The sequence below is a fragment of the Ptychodera flava genome, chromosome 17 (assembly GCF_041260155.1).
Source record: "Ptychodera flava strain L36383 chromosome 17, AS_Pfla_20210202, whole genome shotgun sequence".
In the NCBI taxonomy this organism is placed as follows: Eukaryota; Metazoa; Hemichordata; class Enteropneusta; family Ptychoderidae; genus Ptychodera; species Ptychodera flava.
Genome location: NC_091944.1, coordinates 31,245,635 through 31,272,631, shown reverse-complemented (window position 1 = coordinate 31,272,631; position 26,997 = coordinate 31,245,635). Strand labels below are relative to the sequence as shown.

General features: G+C 35.9%; 1 pseudogene; it reads left to right on the top strand.

Annotated features, from left to right (window-relative positions):
• Positions 1 to 26,997, top strand: part of LOC139116055 (transmembrane and coiled-coil domains protein 2-like) — a 74,428-nt pseudogene that overhangs the window by 13,675 nt on the left and 33,756 nt on the right.

Genomic DNA, 26,997 nt, shown 5'->3' with positions numbered 1-26,997 from the left:
GTGTGGGCTCCTTGTAGAGTTTGTGACAATGCACAGATCAAGCCACGGTCCCTTTGTGGAGGGACTGTGATCAAGCATATGGCTACTCTGGACACTCTGCAAGATACTGTCATTGAAATCATTAAAACAGGCCTTTCCTCTTTTCAAAAATAGTACTCTATCCATTTGAAGAATGTCTTGATAACTTTACTGTGAATGCTGCCAGAATTAAAGCTCTGTTAATGATATAGCTCTTTAGTATAATCATGCTACCTCCCATGGTATAATGTACACCTTTACATAAGTCAGGAGCTCTGTCTCCAAACACAAACATTTGGTTGCCTTTTAAGCAACTCTAATATGTCCTCCTATTCTGTCACCATAGTGACTGGAAGAGCTATAATGACTATCCTTGTGTGGTCGTCATGTCAGCTTTTTTTACTGTCTCCTAAGAAGTCAGGTGGAGTAATGGCTTCCTTGAGTTCACATAAAAACACACCAATTCTAAATGATTAGCTTGGCCCCAACGGACAGCTTTGTGCTATTATGCGCTAATTACTGTCCGCTGAAGAGCCTTTGTGTCAATAAATTACTTCAGAAGGAAACGATACATTGCAGAGTGGCATCCACTTCAAAAACCTCTAATGGAAGCGTTCCTCATTGATAATTTTCTACGGAAATGTTTACATTTGATATATCAGTACTTGTAATTTTTGATCCGTTTGAATACATACCAGTTGTACAGAGCACATGTACACATGTCGGATGGACAACAAATTATTACACATTATGATTGAGAGAGTCAAATACATCATTTTCATGTAAGGCAGGCGAAAAATTCGGAATCTTTTCTCAAAGCATTGTACATGTCCAGTATACTCAAAGATAAATGTAGTTGATGTGAGTGTGTTGGTGTAAACATTAATGCTACTGTAATATGTTTTATACTGCTATGGTTCAAAACCATGTTTCCAAAATTCATGGATGACAGAATATCTCATTAGTTTATGTGACCTCATCATTTTTTCATTGTCTACCACTAAGAATTGTAACCCTGGCATTCTATCGGTACTATTTATGAATTTTAATGAGCAAGGTGATGTATCACATTCTGTCAAGTGAACTGGAACATTCCTACATGTAGTATTTTATACTATTTGGTTAGTCTGGTATCAGTTTGGTAAAACAGATTTTGAACAGTAAGGTCAGCTTGACTCACTGATTTCAATGAAAACTCTTGCTTAGATATTCATGTAGATGAGAGAATTTCCGGTACAATGCATATGTACAGTATGTACATCTTTTGTTGCATCTCATGTGAGGATGATATTGTGAAGTAAATGTAAATTTCCATGAAGGTTGAATTGATTTCAATCAAAAAACTGAACTAGATACGTGATATCCATGCTAAAACAGACTGGCCTAATCTGATATCACTGTGAACATAAGTAAAAAATTTTCATTTTAAAATTTTGTTCTCAATGGAAATACCAATATGACTGTGGCCTGTGTCACTGACAGCAAGTTTTGCAGCTTGCTGTTGGCAGGCAGGTTGTGGTGACAGTGTACTGGTGTTGTGTGTCAGGTCGTGAAGGACATCATTGTCAAGTTTTGAACCAGTGTCAATGGATGCTTGACATTGTCACAGAAAGAAGCTGACACATTGCGTTTTTGTAACTGAATAATTGAATACATGTATTCAAGATCAATCTTTTCAAAGTCTACTGGTAATCTAATGAATTCTTTATAGGAATACCACTGAGGAAGCCGTAAAACACTGCATAAAATTTCACAAATATTCAAATAAATGGTAGATTGACCCCTGAGTACAACACATAGCTGTATATTGTTAACTTAGAAAGTTCCTATCAAAGGAATGAATTAATGAAATTTGAAAATATTACTGCAATGAAGCTTTACATACCGGTATTTTTCCCTTCTGTGAAAAAATTCCTACTTGGATATTTGGGGCTTTGACATATGCAAGGGCTAGAATTCATTGATTATAGTACATACTACATTTATACCAGTATATACTATACCGGTACATGTATTCATTTGGCACAGCCCAATACACAATTTGTAATTTTTTTAAGGGGAAAATATTTCCCTGTGTGAAAGGAATAGTCCTTGCTTCACGTCCATACCACCAGAAAAGATATAGGCAGTTTGCTAATGCCATGTCACGTACAGTACTGACTGCATGTATCTGATTTGTGAAGTACCTGAACTGACATGAGAAGCTGACAGCTGCATCTTTGAGTCTCTTCCAATTGTCAAAGTAATATAGAGTGGGAAGGAATTAATGTCAGGATGTCATACTGTCAGAAGTGAACATCAGCATGCGGTGTAATTGTAGGTAGACTGAAATTATCGCATTTGAACTGTACGTGCCTTGTGGTCTGTTTACCTGGTTGTATGGTCAGAGTAATGGATTTTCTAATTGAATAGTCTTGCCCCAAGTCTGCCAGGTGGGCTTATTAGTATGCTAATTGGATAAATATTTGGAATAAATTTCAACTAACTCACTTGCATTGACAGCAGTTTGATCGTTACTTAATATTATTATTGTCTGTGTTCACAAAGAAGAGATTTGAATATCTGATCAAGTTCTTGATCTTACCAAACGAGGACAAGAGTCACGTCGCAATTCTACATTACAAATACTGGTAGTATGTTATGTCACAGCAGCAAAGGAAGATTTCGCTTTTAGAAGGCCACCATGATGACCCTGTGATTGCTAGCTCCTGTTCCCCAATCTCAGTAGTCATATAAAATTCATCAAATACTCTGACAGTCATAATTCAGGGGTCAATGACTCATAGCCAGTCTTCAATCCCACAATCCTATATGCTCTCAAAGCTGAAATTCATCCGCCAAACCAGTGTCACTGATATCTGATCTTGTAAATTGATTTATTATATGTAGTATCCCTTACAAAACTACTTCAGTGACACAAATAAATGTTTACTGTCTATTTAGGGTAAATCAAACTGCCAAGGGTTTAAGTATTTCCCCAAAAGCCTCCAGCATGCAGCCATTTTGAATTTAAGATACGGTATATTTAAATTGCACACATGTAGTTTACATAAATCAGAAGTGTGCATTGTAACTTTTCATTTAATTTTGTTCTCCAAGGAGGTTCATATTCTGTCATTTTATGTCATTTCTGGATGAATTCTCATGATATTATGGTTGCTGATGTTTTGCTAATCATGCATTTAGACACAGGAATGTTATTATTCATTACATATTCATATCCTCTCAGATTCTGCTTAAAGGTTGACAAAAGGTGAGAAAATGAATTTGAATATTAAAAACTTAATCGTATAAACTGGAAAATATTTTGATATCTAGGAATGTTGTGGATGGAAATTATTCTGCAGGATGGCGACAGCAGAAAATTGCCAACAGGCATGGCAGAAAAACTGTGTCAGTTAGAGGCAGTGAGCATGTGTCTAGAAATTGAATGGCTTGTATCCGGGATTTTCAATCAATTTGAACATGCTTCCTTCACACTTCAAATCCACAACTACATGTAAGTCAGCTGTCAAAATTCTTCCTGCCAATTCTTGAGTCATCGTTTCATTTGAAGGTTTTTCGTGTCAAATTTGATTGATGGAGGAACTGAGTTTTTAAACTTTGAACTGGCAGTGTGTACGTGTAATTTGAAATCATTAAAAGCTGTAAGGTATGAATGCATGCAGATGGCATATAAGCGTCACTCCAGTATTTGATGTGATTGAATATGCTGAGAAAAAGACATTAAAAACACTGTTTGAATGAATATATCATGAAAGTGATGTTCAAGAAAGAAAGGAAAACATCTCTTATTTTACCAATTTTTCAGTGTGCTGATTTACGTTTGCCAAACTACTGAGATAGCGTGGAACTATCCTAACATTTCCTTGTCGTGGAAAATTTCATAACATTTATTTCCCTTTAATTTGTAAACAGACATCCAAATTTGGTTAAAGTCCTATTTCCTTTTCATGGAAAATTCTATAATATTTCCTTGTAATTTTTAAATGAATAGCCGACAAAATGATCCTTAACCATTCACAAGTACATTTAGACTTGTCCTTTGAACCCTGACCCTTGATGACCTATAATATCATACTTGGTTGCTACCTCAGCAGGATTCCTTCAATGTTTTGTTAGAACAGACAACATATGATTATTCAATATTGAATAATGAATATGTTTCACAGCTGTTGAGTTACAATCTAATTCTAAAATTTCATAAAAACCAGTGTGTTTCTAATTGTATCATTCAAACTCATGAAATAGATGCCTGACAGTGAATGCCCTGTCCTTTGGGTTTATTCTTTTAAAATCTTATCCCAGACCTTGCTATAGGCTGATCATTAGCACACAAACTGTTTTTAGACGACCTTAAGCCACGCACTAAAAAAGCTCCTACTCAAAATTACACCTGTGTACTCAAATCATGTCACAGTGAACTACAACTAATACACACCGACTGGGAACACAATACACTGCCCTCATGACACGCTGGCCTCTGATGTTGCTCTAGCGTATCCAGTGTCAGTTGCAGTTATAATTGAGCTGATGTGAGTAATGTAGCAGGCAACATACAGTACATATACATGTAACTGTTTTACCACAGAGAGGCAAAATTTCAATGAAGAATTATGAAATCACACTGCTGGAAGTCTGCTTCTTGTTTAGAGTGACTGTCAACAGTAATCAACCCCTTTCCATTTGCTGTAACTTTCGCTATATTATGGTTTTGTTCTGATTTTTGGTCTGTCTATAAATAGTTTCTTCTTCTACTCCCCAAATTAATAATATTAAAATGCATCGTGTTCAACATGTGAATACAGCCTGTGTTAGTGTGATGTCCAGGGTTGAACTACATATACATCTTTTTTATCATCCGGAAAAGATTTGTGTAATTGACAAATCCAGTCTTCAAGATTGGATTATGCTAATCATTATATGAGTGATCACTATAAAGTTGTCAGAATTTCTTACCAAGTCTATCTATAAGTGTACATCTGCAACAAAGATAAACTCTACAATGTCTACAATATCTTCTCACAGGATGCTCTTTCAAAATTTTACTGTAGTCAAAAATTATACTTTGAAAAGAAAATATCTTCCAATAGGTGAGCTCATAAGTTTAATTTCATGTTTTGTTTTATGTATGAATACTTTAAATGGTCAATTTTCTCACCTGGCCTTCAACCTCATTTCCTTTTAAATTCTCTGGAGAACAACATGCATGTAGATGGGTAGATGAGACCTCTCCAGTACGTTTTCTATATAGATTGCGTCCTCAATCTGAGAAGCAATTACTTGTTTGTGTGTCTGATGCAAGATTTCAATTCTGTTTGCTGAACTGCAGTAGTGATATAGCTAAGTGATTAGTTTCATCGAATATCAAAGTTTGTTTTTCCCCTACTCCGTCAAATAGAGCGTGCTGTTCAGTGTCATCGAGAATTGTCAAGATAACACACCATCAAACAAGCGCACTTAAGACTTTTCTCATCCAGTATTTTTCCCAAATGTAAATATTTGTAAACCCAAGCTGCTGGATAGAAGGACATTGGCAAACACCAAAACAGAAATGAAGTTGAACTATGTTGATGGCCAGTGACCTTAACTGAACTTTCCACTCAGCTGTTTGAGTTTGCTCAGGCTTAAGAGTTTGTTTGAAGAGATCTTTAAGTAAATATAACCTACAGTTAGCTTGTTAATTGGATTTGGAGAGACAGGCTTTGAATAGGGAGGTTAGTGAGAGACTGCTGTTGCCTGTTATGTGTCTAGGGTTATACCATTTGGACTAGAGGGGAGGTGAAAGCTTGATTGGATATGGACAGATTTAGTTTCTCCTTTCGGTATATTCGTTAGATTAGGCAACCACTGGATAAATTGACCAGCTGTTCATCAGTTTTTGCCAGCCTGTATATTTGTAGCCAGTGAAATTTGTTCTCATCAATACAGAGTGATGCCTTCTATGGGCTTCTCTCTGTTCATAATTGCCTGTTCATAATTGCCTATCAATGACAATTTGCTGTGTGTTTTGATAAAAATGTGAATATCCTGCTCTATTTTAGAGACTTGTTCATGTATAAAGATTGATCCATTTATTATTGGTTCAGAGTTTTCCCACAAAGGGACACCCTGTAGGTGCATAGACAGCAGAAATCCTGCTTCTACTATCTATAGTCGGAGTTTGATATAACAAGTGAATGAAATTGTATGACGCTGGCAGTTGAAAGTGAGGAGAAGTTTTCACTTCCCAGACCCTAGTTACTATGTGTGATACTGTAGAACAGTACACTGATGGATGTATTTTTGTGAGACACCCTTTCACTGTTGATGGATGCATCCGATAGGTTTAGATTCCTGACAATTCATGTGATGATGGCCTACAATACAAACAGTAGCCTAATGCAGTTGAAAGTGCAAGGTCAACCCTGATTGGTTGTATGTTTATTTTAAAAGGTCGCCTTCCATTGGAAGTCAAATGACCCCATTGGTGACCTCCAGCTCTCACATGTCAATTACACGGATGTGTTTTATCAGTGAGAGTAGCAGAAAATATCAATAGTGTATTCCTAACATTTGTGTGTGTGTATCCTGTATTCACTTAATGATGCCGGAAGCTCGTAAGTAAGTTTTCAAATTTGAGTTGCTTTCTGGTGCGTGAGCTATTTGTGAAGGTATTTCTCATCACTGGGTATCAGTGGTCCACTTAAGACTGCATGAATCGGAAAGATTTTGTGATGGATTACTTTGAGTGGAATGGTTGGGATGGTTCGTGCTGTGTGTTTTGAAATCCATTGATATTGCAGACACGCAAGGCTTTTATGGAGAGTAAGGATGTATACACTATACAATCAGCTCTCTGATGATAGTGAACCATGATAGCACTTTACCATTAAAAGCAAAATGTGGATGTTGAATTCCTCTGGCAAGGAATCTTTGAAACTGAAGATTTAAGGTTATACACGCCTCAAAACAGAAAGTTTGCAACCCTGGCCGAAACTTTTTCCGCAGCAAATTTTAAACCATTCTCTTTTATAATAAAAAACTACAAATCAGTGACCACTTTGACAGCGTAGGATGAGAGAGAGAAATAACCTATACTTTACAAATTTAACAATTCATTGAATCGAAATACTGTTAAGTATTGCAAAAATTTAAGAATCCAGATATTTGTTCCTGAGACATATTCTTATGGTGAAATATGAACTTGGCAAGATAAAGACTTAAATTTCCAGTTTGTAGGGAAAACAGTCAAATGCAGATTTTTTCAAACAAATTCTTCAAATATCTGTATCTCTTATTGCTCTTAAGTTTCATCAATGAATATATCCTACATACATACTGGTTTTATACCATTTAACATCAGGGCCGATGGTGGTTATCACAAAAATTGTAATTTATTTCATTCCCCAAGGTCTGCTGTACTTCAAAAATTTAACTATAATGAACAATATGAAAAATCACCTTCCTTCTGAACGTTAAAATAATTTTTCTCTCTGAAATCTCTTTGTATTTCTATGAAAATCATGCAATTACAAAATAATAAGAAATTTGTCAGGATAGTTATGTAATACTCATGGACTGTCCCCAAATGTGAATATTTTTTCCCATTATTTTTCGAAAGTTCAAGGACTAATACTGAGATTTATATGTGAAATAGAAATGTTGTTTTTACTAATCTTATGAATGAACTTTTCAGTTGCCCGTATTTTGTGTATTAAGTGTGTGTCAAGGAAGGATATACTGTACCCTTAAATATTCATGTTGTTGATGTGCTGGCAATTTTTATGAAAGCTTCATATTTATGGTGTGTCCCTCTACACTTAATAAGAATGCTGTTTATCAGTAATGGATATTGTACTTGTTTCTCTTGATGAGAAATTTTTACAGAAAGAATCAAAGATGTATACTTCTTGCTGTCTTTGCAAAATGACAGGTCATTTGTCAATATTGAAATTTATGCCCTGTGTGTTTAGTTAGCAGCATCACATATTGAAAACGTTTTCCACCACAGCCAACAAATTAGGAATGGTAATATGCAAACGTGTATGCCTCGCATAAATCATTAATATTTTACCCTGACAAGTACAAAGAATTATTAAATAGGCAGAGATTGTATCCCACAATGCACCAGCTCAAGTGTATCAAACGATTCCGATCCCACCGTCTTTGGTTTGTGACCTCACTTGGGCAGAGGTTGTTGAACCCTGTGCAACTGAAGACCACAAATATGGATGCCAACATTGAAGGCCGTTAGATGGTTCTTGTCAGGTGTGTACTACAGATATTACATGCTTGCTTCCCAATGATGAGGTTCTCTCTCACATGTAACTCACAGCAGTTCACTGGAATTCACATATTCCCAGGTAGTTTTTGCTCAATAGTTATTCTATTGATCATGAAGAGGCAAAATTGACATTTCCTTTTTACCTTGAGAAAAATATTTCAGATTTGTGCATTTGTAACTTTATGCCCGAGGTTGCGATGCATCTTATTTGCAAAATGAGAGGTCAAAGTGACATCCATGTGATCATGAAGCAATTGTTTTGTTTTCAATTTCACATTCGAGAATCATCGTATATGTAGCTACTTCCGGCCTGCCTTGTGAGTCATTTACTGTATCATTTACATGTGTACATACACCTTTGGACTCAGGGTTCCATGTAAACTTGGCCTCATCCAATGCAGGTCAGGTCAGGTCAAAGGTCATTTATTACTTGAAAACTAATGCCACCGGCCCCATTATGTGTTACTGGCCACATGCATGTAAATTGATGCAGATTGCTGATGTCGCAGGATGGTTGAGCGCATATTTGTTTAATGGTTGCAGATTCTCTCACATACGGTAGTGAATTAACAATTTTCTGAAAGCCCTTAATATCACGCCATTATAAATATCTGACGTGCTAGGCACAGTTGTGTTTTGTATTGTCAGCTGCCTGTCAGTGGCTAAATTTAGCATTGAGACTAAAATTACATGTGTGCAGCAATTAATCATGAATTTCTTTTGACGGAGTATTTTTAGGTACAGCATCACACAGTATTATGATAACAGATACTCGGTATATTGTCACATATGCATGTACAAGTACCGTTAGATATGTGTCATGTTAAAACTGGCCATGTACCGGTAGTTGAGGTAGGTACATATGATCTTCAATATCACAGCTATGTACTCTGCAGGTCTTATTTCTTCATTTGATCCCCAAGTGGACTGCTTGCAATACAATCACAGCATTGAAAACAATGGAATTTACCAGTATATGACTGTTAGATTTATGAATGAACTGTGCGGCTGTGTACATGTATGTGTACTCGCTGAAATTACATCTGAATTTCCTGCTCTGTGGATCATGCCCTCAGGAACCTTAGTAAGTTCAGAATGTCACTTGCAAGTATGATTTAAATTTGTTTCAATGATGAACCAGAATTAGGGCGGCTTGTCACACGCCAAGCTATGTCTCGTTGTACTCCAATCTCATCCTACATGCAGGCCTACATGCACATATACAATGCAGGTCAATTGCTCACTGGTGTACGACATAATAAGAGCTTTGGCTTTCTTATCTATGACACATGGTACGTGGTATTCATAATTGTAGATGCTGTCAGTTCTCTGAACTGATATGCTGCATGAATGTTCCTGTGCTGATAAACATCATACAGAAATTATCATTCCCATAGTTTTGTGCAAGTCTCTGTCTTTAGCCATCGCTGAACTCTTTTGGGTATAAATATTTTGTATTCAGGGGATGTGTGTATGTATGTAGGTGTGCGTGTACATCATATTTTTCTAATTAAGGAAGGCCAATTATAGCTTTTCAAACACATCCACCTTGTTATCTTATCTTGTCATATGAAAACCTGTATCAACATAGTTGAAAGAATATTTCTTATCATCCTTGGTCACATGTCACTCACCGTATTAAAATCAAATATACACATAATTTTAATAAGTGTATAATTTAAGCAATACACAAAAAATTATAATTGTAAATCAAAAACATTTTTTTGTAAATTTCCTGCTATTTGAAATGTTTGTCACAAGCAATATAGTAAGTGCTGGGAACAGATAAAAATTGATGTCATTGTGACATAGGGTTCTGTTTGATGGCTTGAGTTATTTTGCAAAGCGACTTGCTGTAGATGTAGAGAGAGTGAGAAAAATGATGATTTTGCAAATTACTAATCTACAATACTTGTCAGTGTGGACAGCAATTAGTAGATGAAGTGCAAACACGGAAAGAAGGGTAGCTACTGTATTAATGTAAAGCAGTGTTCTCCCCAGAGCTATTATAGAGTGGTGGCCGCCACTCTATAATTTTTGGTAAACAATAGAAACTCATTACCATAACAATTACATTTATTGTTATGCAAATTAGCCGCCACTCTATCAGAAAATCCTGGGGAGATCACTGTAAAGTTATCCTGCATGTAAGTCATGTGACTTGCACATCAATGTAACGTGTGGTTAGATTCTTGCACGCAAGACAACCACTCACCATATACCAGGTACATGATGTCTGCGGAATAAGACGCGTGGGATCGTGTAGCATCGACTCCGCTCCAAGTCTGAAAACCATTCCCTGAACGCCCACTCTCATTTCTAAATTTGTACTACAGTGTGCTCCCGGCGCGGTGAGCTCTGAGACCTTAATTGGCAGGACTATCCGTAACAAATTAGTCTGGAAGTCAGACCTGATTCCATTACAGTAGGTGGTGCAAGCTTTTGCCTAGACTCTCCACAGTCGCTGTGCCTTGTTTTGTGCGCGCCCACGATGGGCCTGCATTCGAAGGCTACGCTGTGCAGCTGTGAGCACGCGCTGCCAGACACAGCGACTGTCGGTTCTTGCAAAGATATGAATATTCATAAGGGCAGTGACGTCTAAAGAAACACCTATCTAACGGGGTGGAGAGAATATATTCTAGAAACTGGTAGACCTATATACGCGGTATGTTTTTATTTTTCATTTTTCATTTTATTTGGCTATGGTACTTGTCTTTTTTATTTTGATTAACGGATTTGTGGAGTTCTATAAAGTACCCGGATCAGGCAGAAATCCGACCGGTCGCTTGCAAGAACGTCCAGACCCTGGGATTCGCGTCGCGTCTCTGAAGGGCGCGCGCGTGGTTAACAGGGAAGAACGCGAATCGCAGGGTCTCTGCCAGACTAGCTTTTGCCGTGTAAAACAATTATGTATTGAGAAAGGTCAATTATTGGGAAAACATGTGGACGTGCATAAACTCTACGTAATATTAAACGTTTTTCGCACAGACATATGATTAGAAAGATGAGTAATTTGTTACAACTTGAAATGTTTGTATAATTAATTAGATCCATATACGGTTTGTCAAGTTTCATATTATCGTACATGTTACAATTTAAATTATTCATTCGTATGCATATTTTATACAAACTTGAGATTTTTGTGAAGTTCTCCTGTTAATGTGAAATAGCTGTGAAGTTCTTTTGTAGCGGTATACTGTAAATGCATATATTTTTGCTTCAATTTTACTCTTTTACCACCATGGTTTGGTCCAAACCGCATATTATCAAGAATGGCAATTTTGATCTGTTTACAGGGAATCGGGATGAACAGGTTAAATATTGTTAATTTTACTGCAGAAAAATCATTATTTAAAGCTTACATTGAGTAAAATGACAAAATTAAGGTAGCATTCGCCTCGAAAAGGAAAGACTTAAACTTTTGCTCAAACTTTCACCATTCTCTTTCCTCCTGATATTTGAAATTCAAAATGGCCGCCACCCCTGTGTCGTCTCTATGGGAAAAATAAAGATTCAATTTCTGAAAAACTAAGATAGTGAAAAGTTTTTGTATTCAAAGAGCTTTAAAATGGGCCCTCACAATTGGTAGACCAGAAATTAAAGTACTTTAAAAAATTTTGAGTCTGGAAATTTGTCACGGAATCTCATTCTACAAGTCTACAAAAAGTGCAAAATTTATCTTTGAGGTAAACATCAAGATGCCATGCTATTAGAATACCAGATAACAAAAATGTTGTTTTTGATTTTGCAAAATACATGTCAGTTTGGAAATACTAATATCCTGACTCAGGAAAGTGAATGTTTTCATGAGCCAAACTCTACAAACACCCTCAGAAATATCAACATTTTTAATTAATTGGTCATAAAAATTTTCAATTCAATGGATGATGGATTGTCATTGTCATACTTCTCCATTTGCACAATTACTAATTTAAATAAAAAATGAAGCATTTTAAATATCCACAAGGCCACATTCCATGCTGCACCTGATTAATTTTGGACAATTAGCATGATAATTACGGTCGATAAATCTACAAGAACTGTTGCAAATATATTGTATGTATTCTGTGTAGCTTTGATGAAATGCAACATATGCTAATGAATTGAGTCAATCGATCATTTTGTAGCAATTGACGATGTTGGCTGTAAATCTTGTATATTGATGAGGAAATGGTTGGTTTCACATATGGGCAAATATCTCCACTAAATGTTGCATCTCACATTTTGTTACTTTGTATCATGTTGCATGTAAATCATTCCTTGCTGTTCCCACAGGGATTTTTTTGTGTGCAGAGTTCAGTCATCATGTCATGCCAGTGTTGGAATGAGATCTTCCCAACTAACTCATAGCTATCTGGAAAAAAAAAAGTTCTTACAATTACATATTTATAAATGCCATTCAACTTGGCAGAAATGTCCTCTGTTGGAAAGGCCAGAAATAATACAAGTATGTTTATGTATCCCATAGAATATATTCAAAAACTTTGCATATTGGCTTGAAAATGTATGAATTCTCAGTCCATATGTGTTTTGCATGGAAATAGAGCAAAGATTTTCTTCGGTGCCTGATTAGGGATATACATTTGTTCAATCTGGAAATTTTTTGCAGTTTTTCTTAGTATGAATAACTCTACATGATAAATGCAATTTGGAATCGATAACGTAAAAAATACATTTTATTAAAACTATGCATGTTCTAACAAACAACATTGGTACAGTGTATGTCCATACTACCCCACCTTCTCTGTAGTACTATCTCTGGTATGTTACAGTATTTCAGCCAATAAAACTACATGAATAGCATATCTAGGTTTCTGTATAATTTATTGCAGAACATGAGCAGTGCATGACTCTACAAAGCACATCATTTGATGAAGTCGTGTAGAGAAGGGATTAAGGGTGATTGTTAAAATGCATGTTACAGATGTGACATTTAAAACATTATCATAAATGGCTAAGCTATCAGGAAGATAGCACCTTTGATGGCTTTTACATATTCAGTGACCCAAGAACCGGTGGAATTTCATTTAAGGAGCTGTGACATTAGTTTAATTAATTACATGCAAGGGCTGACAGTGCAACTACCAGCAGATTGTGACGCTGGTCTGACCTCAATATTTCAACTTCTAATCCTACTTAAGAATGTGATTTTTAAATGTCAATAATGGCAAACTTATTATACTAATGCCAAAATAAAATTTATATGTTTCCTTGTCAGAAATAGTGGAAATAGAGACAGTGTTATATTTTTGGCTTTCTGTAACCATCAAAACTAGACAAAAGCCAATGAATTCATGTGTTCCTTATTCAAACGCAAGAAAAAGTTGAGGGTTGGCAGTTTAATATAGATTGATCAGTTCATGAAAAAATTTTGTATTTTTTTCGGCGTATCTACAGTTGTTTTATAAAAAATCTGTATTGCAGTTTAATGCTTTCACCAGTCACTAGAAAACAACAATAATTTGGAAGATGAATTGGCTTACTGATACCATTAATTTTTGTATCACATCTGCTCTTCCCTGCGGAGAAACAATTTGCAACATTTATCATGTGACAAGATGCAAAATTATATATGAGGAGTAACTCCCATCTATCGTGTGTCAATAAATTATATACTTGATACTTTCCATTGGTAATTGTACAGATGAATATTTAACTAGAATGGAGATCATACGTGTATTTTGAAATGCCCATATCATGTTTTTCAACAACCCATGGTCTTACATGTATGTGTTGTAAGGCAGAGCCGACTGAGAATATAGTCATATTCAATTGTGCTGTGAACAGCAGTTTGTAAGATTTTCTGATTGATTGATTGATTGATTAATTGATTGATTGATTGATTTTCTTGTTTACTTGATATTAATTTTGAAATGGGGAAGAGAAAAATTTTTGCCATCTCGGAAATTTCCAAATGCTTGCAGATGCATTGACAATTATAGATTTATAATCACTAAAAAAAATGTTTGAAAAAACAGAGAAAGTAATAATCACCAGTAATGTAATTGTCAGCCACTTTCTGTAAGTAAGTATTTTCTCTATTTTGTCATTGTATACTCTCTGCACTCTATGTTAGTTTATTCAAAATACTGTATCTAAAGCAACATCAAAAAATGTCATAGGCCATTGGTTTTCCTCTTTAATAATCCAATAGCAAATGAGAATATTGAATTCAACAAAGCAGTAGTGAATGAATTTTTTTAATTATAAGTGCAATGCAATAATATGTATACCATATAAACTTTGTTTTTGTATGTACATGGATTATACCATTCAATAAAAGGGAAATTAGCTGTGATACTCAATACTCTGGCCAGACTTTTGGTAATTGTATCTTGTGTACATACATTGTACAGTTTCATTGCAAGTAAACGACTCCTGTGTAAGGATATCAAGGCTCCATTAGCGGTGACTGTTTACACATTTATGCCGGTGCTTTTGTAAAATACGGTTCCTTGCTCAAATCTCCAATCACGGTAAAATGCCTGGTTTTGTTAAATTTGTAAACATGGCGTGCAAGTTCGTAATAACCGATGTCTTTTTTGATGACAAAATATAGATCCTGACTGGAAAGTAACATTTATTTATTGCATATGATACAAGTCATTTTGACATGGTTTATACAATCCATTGCTTGTCAACCTACTTTAGGAATGAGAGTTTTAAAGAGGCACTCCCATTTGGTAACATTTTTAAAACACATTTTTTTAAGGCCAACGGTCGATATTTGACGTGGCGACTGCGCGCGGATTGCGAGATATCGATAAAAACATGTCATTTCCCGAGCGTATTTTTCACATACCGAAGTTTTACGATCGTTTCTGATTATGACACGAAATCCACCGAAGGTTTGTTGTTGTGCTGAGTGACGATATTCTAGGGAGTCCATAATAAGTTCGAACGATGCAATTTTACCTCCCACTGCGAAGACATTATATACAGCATTATGCCTTTACCACAGGTCAGTTTTTGAAAACTTCTACTTAGCTTTGTCGTTGTCATTATTCTAAATCAGTTGTATTATATTTTTAACCAATATCACATAAACGTAAGTTTTTACGTGTTAAATATTAGCCGCTTCCAATGACTACATTTTGTCGTCTGCCACACAGTACGTGTGGTTCGCCGTGCGCGTGGTATGCGTCTAGTCTATGCATACCACGCGGTGGCCGCTATGTATCAACTGCACATAACTGGGCTAGTCACCTATGGGAATTCTGGTGGAATCAAAATTGTTTTCCGTTTTATCACCAAGTCAGTAAGACTCAGCTTTCTCCCACGGGGCATGACCGATCACCGAGGCATGTGGTACTGTAGCGTACAGCAGTGTCAGTGTAGACTCGTACTCCATAGCTTAGTTGACAATGGCCCCAGTGCTGAACGTTCGATGTTCGGAAGCTGAATTTAGGTGGGCCACCGGAATTCAAACTTTTACTTTTTTGAAGACATGTTTTTATCGATATCTCGCGATCCGCGCGCAGTCGCCACGTCAAATATCGACCGTTGGCACGAAAAAAATGTGTTTTAAAAATGTTACCAAATGGGAGTGCCACTTTAAGATGTTCTAGTTTTATGAAACAAAAAACAATGAAAGTCAAAGTATTGTCAAGACTGGCAAGACTGAAGGTTAGTGGACACAAAGAAATTTTGTTTGAATTTTTAGTAACTGAGGGTTAGGGTTAGGTGTATGGTAAGGGTTATTTACTGTACAGTCCTCTAATCCAGTTTAGTTTGAATTGTTAGTAACCAAGGGTTAGGGGTAGGTGTATGGTAAGGGTTATTTACTCTACAGTCCTCTAATCCAGTTTAGTTTGCAACCAAAGGTGTGCACACTAATCTTCAGTTGTCTCTCAAGACTTATTTCTGTTGTCATTTTTAAAAAATGCAAAATTCACCATGATTACCGCTGTCTCATAAGTGAGTTCAAAATCTATGGATAGGTAGTGGTAGTATTTAAACAAGTCAGATGGCAGAACTACAAATTTCACTTGAAAATGTTGACTTCTTGATCATTCCATCTCACCAGCTCCCAATACACATGTCTTTTTTTTTTGGCACAATACATGTATGCATAAGATGTTTCTCAAAACATTTGGTGTACACATCACATTACATTGATACAAAGACCTTATAGTTGCAAGTTGAAAAAGGCCATATCAAAGGGAAATGAAAATAGTTATACAGCCTAGAACCATTTTTAGATTTACAATGTATCCTATTCAAAATAGATTTTAAAATAAATTTTTACAAAATTGATTTCCTTCAGAAATACTGGTATTCTGGTCTTGAAATGCAGAATTTTAGGAAGTGGTACAGTGTCTGACAGTGATAAACTGCAAATCATGTCAGAGTGACGACATCATTGCACTCAATTACTCTCTTAACTATTGATTGCCTAACTCTATAAAACAGCGCATACAAACACAACACGGCCGTAAGGCCTATATGAGGGTTTGCTTTCACAATGTGCTTTGCAGTGTAGATTGCAATAATAAAAGTAAATGAGAGGAACGCTCTGCTGTTAAAGTTCAACCAAGGTCATCACACTTTTTAGGTCAAGAAAATTGCTGTCCCAGTTATACTGTAGAACCCAATTCTGAAAATAAGTACAACAGAACATTTACCCTCAAAGCTTTGAACTGTGAATAAGGTCAGTGAAATATCATAGGATTCAATTATCACCCACATGTACTCTTTAACTACATTTTATTGCCGCCCCGTGTAGCCATTTCTTTCCAATGCGGCTATCTTTTGTGTGACAGTATCTATTTTATGTTGGCGTTTTTATTGCTCGGTGTTGTCTTTGCGGAAAATTGCCTGATTTATCTGTCTTTAGGATCTCACTGTCACTGTTGGCTTTTTATAGAGCTGTCACCTTACTGGGATACGTAGCAATGTCACGTCCATTTTGTACAGGAATGCTCTCCACACAAACCTGCCCCAACATCTTACCAGGTAGTGCTGTCTTTGACGTTTTTACTTAAAAATACCCTTTGTACTTGTAAGCTTTTTAGCATTTACATGTCGCACATATTCAGTCTCTTTCACCATTTCATTATGAGAACTGCTCAGCGTGACTACTATATTGCAAGATATTTTGCTTCAATTATATGTAATTTTGGAGCATTTATTATCAATCTTTAAGGTTTCATATTTCATGTTCGAGGGAATTCCAGTTAGTTCACTTTTGTTGAATTGATGCTCAGCATTTCAAATTCAAACTCAAGCCAAAAGAACAATGATATACGCTATGCATACACATCAGTTTTAATAATGTAGCTTTCTGCATAGTGTATTTTGTGCATCAACAAAACCTTAATGTTCTTCTCCTTAAAATGCTCGTAAAAATTCTCAAAATTTACAAATCCAATAAATTAGTGCAAGAAAATTCACATGTGGAATTAAAAGTCATTGTGATGGGATTTTCATATGGCTATAATTATGGTAAATAGCCCATCTTACTACATTATTAGCATGTAGAACTAAAATTTTAGATATGCTATGGCAAACAAACAAACAAACAAACAAACAAAATCTTTATATTCATGCTGCCTTGCTGTTGACAGGGTGTGCTCACTGTTTTCCAGATACCCTACAGCACTCTGTGGTAATTTCATTTACATTTAGGGTCACTTCACTTTGATTGTGTTGATTTCTGGTCAGTCTACGTCTGAGCACATCCTGTGATCTCAATTCTGTTATTTCCATTTGATTTTTGCTTGGACTGACAAATTTGTCATTTGACTTTCAGTGTACGGAGAATTCCCATAGAAATAAGGTATATCAATATGCAGTACCATTAAACTACCCTGTAGGAGGACAGTACTTTCATGCGGTACCTCTTTACAAACAGTGTCCCAAGGACTACCTAATACAACATGGATATTAAATCCCGGGTCTAAATTGTACCTTTGAGCTGGAGTTTGTTTTACCAGTGTAATATTCCAGTGAGATTAAAGATCCTATGCTTATTTCAGTTTAAATCGTTTAGTTTTCGTAGTTGAGTCACATTTTATAACTTTGTCCTCGTCTGGCTTCTTGCTAAAAGCAATCCATCATAAATACATGTTTCCTCTCTGGAGGTTGACCAAAACACGGGAAAAACAAAAAACCAATATTCTCATAATCATCATTACCTGTACAGATGTAATTTGGTTTCCCTGTATGCCTGGGTTCTGTTCCGCAGCCTTGGGGGAAAAGTGGGAAACATGAATGGGTGTTTGTATCAAGATGTAATGATTTATGTCAATGGCTGCAGGGGATAGTTTACCTGCCGAATCCTGGTTTTATGTCGGTCCGTGTATTTATTGGTGTTTTGCTACATTTTACTGTTGTCCATGCTTTTCTTAGGTCATTGGTCTTTTTTACTCAATATTCAGTGTGGTAGGTGTCTGGAATGTTATCCGGAAATAAAATTCAACCATGGAATTTAAAATTGCTTCAGTAATCAGTGTGTTAAACGTAATTATGAAAGCAGTCAATTAATACATGCCAGCTAATGTGCAAACAAAATATAATCAAAATAACAATTATGGAAATTTTCTGCAGCGACATTTACATAAACTCTCACCTTTGAATCGTTTGAACTATTACACTGTAATATTTTATCAGAAATCTTATCCAAGACATGACAAAAATAAATCTCGGCATACGAAACAATAAACAGGAAGCAGTCTTGAAAGTTTCGTAAGAAATTTAAGAAGGGAAGAGCAATCGAATATGCTTCAAAAAATAATTGTGTTTCTTGCTCAATGAACTGGCAACAAAATCCAATTTGTACAGGGAAGTCAATCAATATACACTATTGTTCATTATTTTTGACATGTCTCTCAATGTGTTCAGGTTGCTACTGCTGGTATTAAACTGTCTTTCATTACAGAAGATAGTATTTCAGGTTGTCGTCCTCAAGCCAAGACTCTTCATGAATGTGAACTGAAAAAGTATTTTGAAAACAGTAATCGTGACCGTTCTCTCAACCACTCTTTTTACCAGTATACCGTATATGGGTAAATGGGTAAATCTGGAAATAGCTGATATATGTATAAATAGTTATCCACTTTAAAGTTTCATGACATTGATTTTAAATGGAAATCAAATGGGAAAACTGACAAAGAAATAGCAATCTTTGACTGACATTTTTGGTCGTTATGGTGTCTTTGTCCAGTGCCCTAGCTAACACTCTCCTGATAGGTAATTGAGTTACATAGGCAATCTGTGTTGTGCATTATGCTTGTATTTGAGGACAAGCAGCCCCGAAAAATTCATATAATCGTGGAACAGCAGTAAGATCCAATTCTTCATGGAACTATGTTTGCTCGTTGACAGCAAGTCATAGCAGCATTTCCCGTAGGTAGTTCCAGGGATGTCTCGTTACCATGGTGACTGACAAGGAAGGAGGTCGGTGGAAAGTTCATGCCCATTTGTCTGCGATGTCTTTCCAAGTTTTCTCAGAAAGGAAGCTGTACGTGTCGGTAGCCAGCTGTGAATCCACAGCCAATTTGGTAAACATTAGTGCTTTCTGGTTCAGGTGACGCTGTACATTCTATAATCACCCAAGTGTGTGCAGAGATGTAGTGTGTGCATGCATCATACAAGCAGTGGACATGGCAAATCTCGGGCGAATTTTCCCATCATTAAATTCCGCAATCAAGCATGCATGGCACAGCCTACCTTACAATCTCAGAGTGGGAATTCAGTTATTCACTGAATACAAATGTGCCAGAGTTCCGGAAAATTCCCGGTGTGAATACACCATTCATATTCATCTAGCATGGAGGGACTGAACTTTGATGCCTTAAATTTTTTCCAGTTTGATTAATAACAACTCATTACTTAGATACAGCCAGTGCTCATTGCGTGCAAAAGTAGGTAATGAACGGAAATCTGTTCATAAAATGACATAAACCCTTTTACGTGTGGAAAGACTTTCCATAAAAATTTGTGATTATTATACCTCTTGCTCTCTTTATAACAACAGTTTCTTCACCAGTCTCACATGTGTGTGTTTTCATCTTTCTCTCTTGTTACAATCATAAAAAAGTTCTGAAATTACCATGCAATAAAATACACAGGAACAAAAGACATAATATCTCTTCAAAATGTTCAATTTCATTCTCTGCTTTGAATCCATTGATCCGTGGTCAGATTATTTCTCGAAAAAAATAAAAATACTGAACAGTTGATAATTTGAACTCATTTTCAGCCAGTTTTTCATGTGATCAGTGACACACCATTGTACAACAAAATATTTTCCCTTCCTCAAATTGTAAAATGTGTACAGTAACGTTTTTAGGCGTAGGGTATTTAGAAATGAACTATGGTGCCTGTTCAATGCTGAGACAGATCATACCGTATGTGTTGTTTGCACTACAATCTGACTTTTGTGGCACTGGAGACAATTGTGGAAAGTCAAAACTCAAACACTGTTCATTTATGTGGAGGGGTTACATGTATCTAGTCATGAAAATATCACACCTTGAAATAATTCTACATGCTCGTAATAGAGTATGGATATTTAGTTCTGTAATTTGTATAATTATACCCTAATTATACATTTTGAATCATGTAACATGCAATATGCAAATTATGCACTCTTGATATCATCGTTTCCAATTTAAAGAAATAAATGAAAACAATGCAATGCAAATTTTTCACTTCCACTTTTTCCACTTCCAAATGTAATCTCATGCAGGGTATTTCATCTCTGGATATTGAATCAAATCCTTGTAGCATTGTGCCATACACAAACTCTATCAGAATACCTGCTGTATGCTGGAATAACACACATGAGCAGATGTGATTCTTTATACATTTTGTCTCGGAGGAAGGAAACTCAATTTGGTTTCCTAAGTTATGGAAGCAAAACTCATGGAAATCATCCCCTCATATTCATGAATGATCTCGGAAGATTGTAAAAAGTTATTATTTTAGTTATGTTATAGAGATCTGCATTTTGTCTGCCCCCTCCCCTCTAAAAGTGAATTAAAATGGTGAATTGGATCCTAAACCACTGAAATTGTGTTCAAGAAATTCTACTTTTCCCAGTATTTCATGAATGTAACTTCATCAATTATGAAGGGGAAAATAACTCATTAAATTTACAAAACTCATAACACAACCACGCATTCTCTCTTTCTCTGAATGGTGATTTATTGATAAAAAATGAAATATGAGTTCATGGCAGGCAGAAATGAAGTCTGATAAAAAGCAACTTGACCTTAACCTTCTTTGCTTTGTTGGCACTTTTCAAAGCTGTATCTTTGTGCTTCGTGTCACCAAGGAGAGTTTTATCTCAATTTACTTACCTCTCCCCATCCACCATCCACTGTGGTTGCATGGTTACCAATGTACACTTCAATCTACTCTTGATTTCAAGATAATATCTTTCCCATCTGTATTACCATGGCAATGCCAATCAGCTGTTAAAGTGACCCAAAATCTATGACTAGTATTGTTAATGGGTGAAAATATTCAATAAGAAGGAGGAGGGGCACAAATTGACGTTTATTGTCGGCAAATACATGTACATGAGTATTGTGTGCCATTCATGTGTCAATTGAGGTCACCACTGGTAGCTCCCTGTCAGTGAGCTAAGGGAGCCTACTTCTGCTACTGCTTATGCACTGAACCCAGTCGCATTTATGAGTAACCTGGGTGGCCTCAGATGTAGCAAAACGCACCGCACACGCTGTATGCCATGGCCGAACACCCGATGTAGTAAGTGACAATCGATTATATTAACATCTCCTTTTTCTTTCAGCTGCTTCACCAGCTGACCCAGAACTAGAATCCAGCCCAGCACTCCTGCAACATACACAGTAGCTTCATATATCTTGAATAAGATACAGTACGCTTGCCAACCAGTAAAGCTGTACAGGCCATAACACTGCTCATCCATATATAGCACCGCTGTCATAACACCCTACTCTCTCCCCAAGTCATATCTAACAAGAGTAAGTGCTCCCAAACTCTTGGTAGTTGGTAGATAATGTCTGTATTTAGGGATACTTTCCTGACAGAACATTTCAGTAGTCAACCCGACATCGTGTCTTTTCCCTTTCATTAACAAATTTAGCAAGAAATGTGTCAAATTTCATGATTACAGAAAACAAAACGTCAGGAAGGTATCCGGAAAACTATGCTGTTGATTAATAATTTTTGTCGCATTTTTGACTGGTTAATATTTCACTCACCCTGAAAAGGGACTACCCTCACAAACCATAATCTTTGCTTGTAATTGTCTGTACATGCTCCAGCTGCACGGCAACACTTCACGCCAGCGTGCTCTCATACATTCCCTAACATCACTGTGTGTGTGAATCTCTGAGTTCTGATTGTGGCTTACCACTACTCTAATTCCTAGTTCATACATGTGTGTGTGTGTGTGTGTGTTGATAAGTCTGTGTATTAACATTTATTAATACTATCTGCATGGAGTGTATTCCTCTATTTTTGGATGAGTCATATTGAGTCATAAGTGTAAAATTGTAACATTTATTTATATCAGAAGCCGTGAAACCTCTTTATAGCCTATTTTTACAAATTTCATTTCTACATGCAGACAGTGATTGAATCTAAGAATGCAGTGTTCTGTGTCATCACTGAGAATCTTCATTTATAGAATGTTGTTACTTGCCTATGATAGGACATTAACCCTTCCTCCCTGTTTTCTGGTGTAGAAGTCCAACCTGGACATAGAAATGATAAAGGTCGTATTGGAAATTTGGGTGGTATTATGGGTTCACGGACAAAGTTGCTGATTTTTTGCGTGTTGATAAATATCATGGAAAGTCATGAATGGAAACACCTTTGTGAAACTGTCTGTCATTCAATCTCAAGTAATATTCTTGAGAAAGATGATATGCGTCAAACTTAACCTTGCTGTACTGTAACAGTGTACCGGTACATGAAGGTTGACAGCTTAATACAACACCTGGTCTCTCATTACCTTATACCGGTATTTCTGTTTGTGACCAGAATTTACATCATCGTTTTCTCAGACTATTCTGTTTTTAAGCAGGTTTTAGTTATTATGGTAAATTTGTCAACCACTCTGTCATAATATTTCAAAATGCAGAGCAAAAATAAATGAATTTTGAAATGATCTTTAACCCTTTTCCTGCCAAGTCCATATTTCACCACCAGGTCAAGATGGTTACAATTAATGAAACACAACGTAGTCCATATGATGTATTTTAACATAATGCTGTACATTTGAAGGCTGTTGAAACACAATACTGTAAAGTTGATTTTTTTTGGACAAAAGATGCTATAACATACCAAGCCAAGTGGGTGAAAATCTGTCATGTTTTGGCTCAATACCGCTTTTTACTGACTTGGCTGATGGGGAAGTGATACAGTTATTACTGTCTGGCAGGAAAAGGGATAAATTTGACAAAATAAAGTCAGGCAGCCTTCATATAGAGGTCACAGTAGATTTATACTGGTACTGTCACTGCATTTGACCCCTTAGCTCATACATGTATCACCACTCCATTGGCTTTAACTTTTCATGTATTTTCTAGTATGTTTGTTCTGTATATAACTTTGTTGTTTCTATTTCCAAAATCATAATGAAATACCTAGTCTTCAGTGTGTCAAATCAGCTTGTGAGTTTATTAAGTCCAATTTTATCTCTGTATTTCAACATACTGTGTGGATAAGTATAGGGAAAGTATTTGTTTCGTTGAATAAAAATAATGAAAATATTATCAAAAGTTATGGCTGGTTTTCCTGTGAGATGAGAAGTACAGGAGCAACAAATTTCCAAATGCAAATGAGATTCATTCAGTGCACTTCTTTCAGAGCTTGACTTTCTAGGAGTTACCGTTAAATTTGTAAACTGCAAAATTCATTTTTGAAAATTCTTAGGTGTATGTGCAAATATGAATGCAGGTAGTTTTGTAATTAAAATATGATTGTCAAACGTTTTTCAAACTACTATGCATCCATAAATAGAAAGTTGATAATTGTCTCTGACAGTTCATGGTTTTGGTGACATTTAGTTAGTTGAAATTACATATATAATCATTGTGCTCTCTTTTGTAATGAAAAACGTGTAACAGCTTGTTGAAAAAATTGCTGAATATAGACCAATGTCTGACATACCGGTATACAATATTGTTCCAGGCCGCATCATGTTTAAATTGTGGTTAACACAGTAAGATTCTCTGAATTTAACAAATTTTGTATCGTGATAGAAAGCAGTAGAAAATAGCTAGTTGTACAGATGCTTGTGGTGAAATATTTTTCAAAATTCACCATCAGAGTGGAAGAAAAAATTATTGTTCTCAAAGGGTAGGAATATTGAGTATGGAATAAATTTGACTAGAAAATACCGGTATGTTAAATAAAAATGTACCATAGAAGGCATGATGTCTTTAAACACCAATGGAGTAGAGTTGCAGTTTTAATGCCGTTAGTGAAATTGTATTTCATTGGCCTTCAGGAGGTGTAGGATATTGTACAAAGCATATCACGGTGTATATGTTCAATTTAGCAGTTTTAAAGATACACTTGGGAATGGTAAAAGTGTCCTTGAACAGAGATGTCCTTCAGTAGACAGGTGAAATTCCATGGAACTTGTAAATTTAAGTTTGAAAAATCTGCCGTCAATGGGAAGCTGACCTGATTAAAGAGGTGTAAGCTGATAGGACACAGATCACTGTAGTTGTAAATTTGATCATTATTCAATTGTAAAATTCCCATGAATCAAGAGCATTGAAATTTTGTCTGTTCTTGGTTTCAATTTTTTACAAGCATATCCACTTCTGTGATGTTGAATCAATACTGTCTAATACTACTGTCAGGATTTTGACTTTTAATTTTCCAAGATTATCCCATCCTAAATTTGCTAATTGATTGATTGATTGACAATTCATCTTAAATCTTCCTTGAGGGCAATCAGCTCCCATACTATTATAACACCCAACTGCAGTAGAAAGATGATGTTTTTGTTACAGTGGTAAAATCAGCCTATCCCTAGCTCCCCTAATCTTTACACTTTTCCAAACAGTCTCAAAAGAGTCTGAAATGAAAAGGTCACAGTATACTCTGTAACCATGGAAACTGGATCCATTATTTAGTCCAAATGGCACACATCTCCTCTGGCAGCCATTTGGAATAGACCTATCCTGGTACATTTTCAGTTTGGTCGTGATTTTTTTCCTAAAGATTCTCAAAAGCACTCACAAAATGATGGTATTCTTTAACATTGATTTTCAGTGATGAATCGTAAATTTAAAAATAGTTGATACAAAGAACGAGAGAAGTATATCTGTTTTGGTGCATTGTGGGTCAATGGGATTTTAGTGTCATGTACCATTAACAATCAATTTTATTACACGCCTTCATTGTGCGAGATTCCACATGCTTTCACCGCTCTATAAAACAAAAATCTATATTTCCATTCTGTCAGAAAGGAATACAAAAAAGGCTTTGATCCAAGCAGGCGGCAATGACCTTTGACCTACATTTCCATCCCTTCATCATCAGAACATTCTACTCGGAAAGACCATAGAATGCAATTTACAAGATGAAAATGGTTGATTAGCTTTGTTTATCAGCCATTCCTCTTAACTATGACCCGAATTGCACCCATGGGAAATCTATCGACTTATTACTCTTTTAAGTCTTTGGAATTTTGAACATTGCTCTGTGTAATGTCTGCTGCATCCCTTCGTGCTGTCAATTTTTGCTCCGGCTGTCACACAGCACACAAACAACCGAAAGCAAGTGTGGAAGTTCTTGTTCAGTTTCCATGGCAATGGCAGGTATGACTACTGTATCTATCACCCAACTCCACATGTTAATTGTGTGGAATTTTTTTTTGAAAGCAAAAGCTTGAAGGAGTGAACAGATGAAATTCAAATCTCCAGAGCTAGGAGCACGGTAGCTTGTTGTCATGGAAGTTGTTTTTGTCAGTTTAGTAAATATTTTAGAATCAGGTTTCATATATTGATGAGAACGTTGAAATATGATCAAGAGTGGTTGACAGAATAAACCTGTATGCTGTTTACTGAGAGACCAGATAGAGAGAAAGCGGTAATGTAAATTTTTGTGTACCAGTAGGTTTTTTACAAAAAATGTTTCACATGCCAATCAATATGGCAATATGGCAGAGTTAGGTGCACGCCTTTAAGTAGGAAAACACCAACATCAGCAACTTTAACCCTTTTAACTGCAAATAAGGCTTGTTTTAATGTTTTAGAACGGACAATGTCAGTTCAAGTAGCTTTTATGTACTGTTACGAGGTAGATTGAAAGAAACATTGGATGTACAGTAGCTCTATAAGCTCATATGTTTATTTGCATCATGATATGAAATAAATAAAATTAGTAAGAATATTGTAAAAAATAATTGAGAAGGGATAGTGCACTATAAATCATGGTATATTCTCTGAAAGTAAAATTACAATTATCATACTGAAGCAGTAAATACTTAAAGTGGTCATTGTGTTTGTAGTTAGTGATATACTGGTATCACTGAGTGATCTATGGCGATTTGCTATGCTGTTGTGGAGAATGCAAAATATACTGAATACATCAATACGCTTAGTAACTTCAGTACATATTTTTGTTCTCTAACTACTTCATGTACTCTTCATTGGATACACAAGTGACATTCTACGGTATCTCTGTACATGATAAGATTTAATAACATCTTGTACTTGTAATAAATTTCCAGCCAACCTTCAGTTTCTATGTATTTGAAA